Source organism: Bidens hawaiensis, unplaced genomic scaffold (genome assembly GCF_021521415.1).
Source record: "Bidens hawaiensis isolate Kalapana, Puna unplaced genomic scaffold, B.hawaiensis_p1.1 tig00060850_1, whole genome shotgun sequence".
NCBI lineage: Eukaryota > Viridiplantae > Streptophyta > Magnoliopsida > Asterales > Asteraceae > Bidens > Bidens hawaiensis.
Genome location: NW_027500945.1, coordinates 31845 through 35752, shown reverse-complemented (window position 1 = coordinate 35752; position 3908 = coordinate 31845).

Here is a 3908-nt window from a genome sequence, read left to right as displayed (position 1 = left end):
TGGAAAATTTCCAACAAGCGTTAGGAACCCAATTGAATCTTAGAACTGCTTATCATTCTCAAACTGATGGGCAGAGCGAAAGAACAATCCAAACTCTTGAATATATACTCCGGGCTTGTGTGACCGACTTAAGTGGAAGTTGGGATTACCATATTCCCCTAATGGAATTTTCGTAGAACAATAGTTATCACACAAGTATTCAAGCTGCACCATTTGAAGCGTTATACGACCGAAAATGTAGAACGCTGGTATGATGGTCTGAAATTGGAGACAATCAATTATTTGGACCCAAGATTGTCCAAGAAACCACCGATAAGGTATTGCAAATTCGAGAACGACTTAAGACGGCGCGAGACCGACAAAAGAGTTAGGCTGATATCTGTCGTAAGCCGTTAGAATTCAATGTAGGTGATAGAGTCTTACTGAAAGTTTCGCCTTGGAAAGGCGTTGTTCACTTCGGTAAGAAAGGAAAGTTAAGTCAATGTTTTGATGGACCATTCGAAGTACTCGAACAAATCGGCACTGTAGCTTACCGTCTGCGACTACCCGAAGAAATGAAAGGGATACACGATGTATTCCATGTCTCTAATCTGCGTAAATGTCTAACCGACGAGTCATTGTCAATGCCCTTAAGAGATGTGGAAATAAACGAAAATCTCAAGTTTGTAGAACGACCTCTACAAGTTGAAGATTTTAAAATAAAGAAACTTAAGAGGCGTAATCTAAATTTGGTTAAAGTAAAATGGGACACTTGGAAAGGCTCCGAATATACTTGGGAATTAGAATCTGAGATGAAGAAAAAACACCCCCACTTGTTCTAAAAAGGAAATCTCGTGGACGAGATTCATTCTAAGGCGGGGAGGACGTAACAACATGAAAATTTCGGACCAAAAATGCCAAGTATTCAAAGTATAAGGACCAAATTGGAAAATTTGTTTTCCTGACCCACCGCGATACGTGATGGATCAGAAGATAACCCATCGCGCATCGCGATGGGTTTGTCACAAAGCCCAAGAAATGGGCGGTGTAGCGATGCGCAATGCCCCAAAGCCAACTCGTCGTCGCGTATCGCGATGACGAGGCCTGACAGCCGTGACACGTGCCACGCCATGTGTCACCACGTGGCACACGTGGCAAAGCTAGTTATGACGCGACTAAGCTAGTCGCGTTACGCGATGACCTACGATTGGTCTATCGCGTATCCCGATGCCATTAAATAATAATAAATTATGCCGATGACCCATCGCGATACGCGATGGATCCAAGCAAGACCCATCTCTTATCGCGATGGGTCATCTCAATCAGCCCTATAAATAGGTCCATCAACCCTTCATTCATACTCACACTCTTCACTCTCTCTCTCTCTCTACCTCTATAAGCGTGCCTCCGACCCGACGTTTGTATCTCGTAAACGTGCAAATTTTCAACGAAACCTCAAAGTACTCCCCATCACCAAGCATACCGAAGTCTTTCCTTGATGAACGTGCCGACGAAGCTTGACAACCGACGTGCCTCGATTTACGTGTAATAAAGTGTTGATCAAGATTCTCGAAAAAACGTGCAAACGTGGGAGTGCTGCCCAAAATTTTAGGAGTTTATAAGCCGAACAAGGTAGGGTTTCTGCCCGAGTAAAATATTATTATAATATTAAAATAGGCTTAAACCCTAGTCAAGGCTATACTCGATACCTCGAGAATTAAAAGAAAATATAAAACAAAGAAAATATAAATATAAGATATTATTATAAATAATTCTTTGTTAATAAGAAAAATATAATTTAAAGGTTCTTGAATAATAAATAAAGAAATAAAGTATACGTTTCTTCGAGAAGAAGAAACGTAGAATTTAGAAATACAAATAATCAAACTAGAGGTTTGAATATATATAATAAGGAAGTGATATTTTAAACTAAAGATTTGAATATATTTAAATATAGAAAAGTGGTTTTGAACTAAAGGTTCGTAAAGAAAATATAATCGAGATAAATATTATAAAAAATAGATTAAAAGTCTAAAGCTAGATTAAAGATCTAATAATAACCAATGGTTACACTCGTACCATAGGTCTGTGATAACAAAAGAAAGACTAACCGTCAGTGAAGTGAAGCTGATCATTTTCAAAGGTGAATACGCCCTAACTTTAAACTATGTTTAATCGAGTTGATTAAATTAATTACAAGAGATTACGTATCTTTAAAACGTTATGAACAAAAGTAATCGTTGGCCCTCAGGCTGTCGTGTACGTTTGTCTGGATTCTTTCATATGTGGTAGACGATGCGCACACCGCACCACACCTGGTTATGCCTCCGCCATGACGGGCCTGACCTAAGTTATGTCTGAGAGAGGGTAATCATGTGTATACTGATGGTAGCTAAGTAACATCGAACGCTGCGGTGTTTGCTGAGCGGTTTCGAGTTGAGCTTAAGTTTGTAATTGTGATTTAAGTTTTTAACTTGATTATTCCTAAGCCACGATGGACAGAGACCTAAGTTATGTCTCAAGGGTTAATTAAGTAAATAAAATATTTTATGCGTCATTTTAATCACTAGCATGTGTTGCTGATGTATTTTCAAACTGTTTTACAGGCAATGAAGATTAGATGTTTGGGAAGACGAAGTGATCAATAGGCGATCTGATGGCTCAGATCATTTTTGTTAAACATTAAACTTGAATGATGATTTATATAAACAATGAATCATTTGTAAACATTAAATGGGTATTTTATAATCCCGTATTTTGATGTGTAAATATTAATATTTTAATCCACGCTAGTATTTCCGCATTAACCCGTAAATCTGATTAATTTAAAAAAACGGTACCAACATTGGGTCACACTCTTAGGCCGTAGTTTTGGGTGTGACCATTTATTGCCAAACTTGTTACGAATTCAAAGTTTTGACTTGAAAATGTAAACCAAATGAATGTTAGACTTTTAAACGTGATTGGGTTTCGAATTTCTCTTTAATGGCATTTTTGGAAATAATAAAAAGATTCGGGATTTGGCAAATTGAGTATTTCCCCATGATTATTAAAATTTAAGAAAAGATGCGAACACTTCCAACATGCCACCTCAAGATCTATCAATGCTTGTAAATTTTATCAAAACTGAGGGGTGGGATTGCTTATTTTCACCAACTTATAACTTAAAAACTTTTTAAAAAGTAATAAGGTGCTTGGGATTGCTTATATTTTAGAGGAAAAGTTTCATGAGTTATACTTTTGTTACTTATTAACTTAATGAAAAGTAATAAGGAGACAAAATAAAGAATCCCTAACACCCCTGAAACATTTGTGAACAGTGAGTTTTCCTTTAATGGTGAACATAATATTATATGTAAAGCATGTCATACAAAATTATGTTCAAATGAAGCAATACATTCACAAAATTAAATGGATTAACGTGTTAGTTTTATGTTGTCATTATGGTAGTCCCATCAAATTTATCAAAATAATTTTCATGGTGTAGCTCAAAAATATTATTATATGAGAAGTATTTTCCGAAATCAGTTCATAACCAAAATTCTTTCAATTATACATATATGATACTGAGAATGAAATTTCAAATAGATGGAGCGTTCTCGGGTATGTTTTTGCAGGTGCATTATTATTTTTTATTAACTTCATTTATAAAATAAAGTTTGTGATATAAATAAAATCAATTTATGTACGCATAGTATTGATACAAACATAGATATAATACTTTTTCATATACATTATATAATTACATTTACGTTATTTGTAACTTTATTATTTAGATAAGTTCGCTCTAAAGCTATTTAAAAAATATATAGAAACAAGCATGCCACGAAGATATTTTTGGAATTTATAAAAAGTTATGTTCTTGTAGGGAAAATTGTATTACATTTAACCTAGTTGAATAAAATCGAAATGTAGAAAAAAAAAACTTA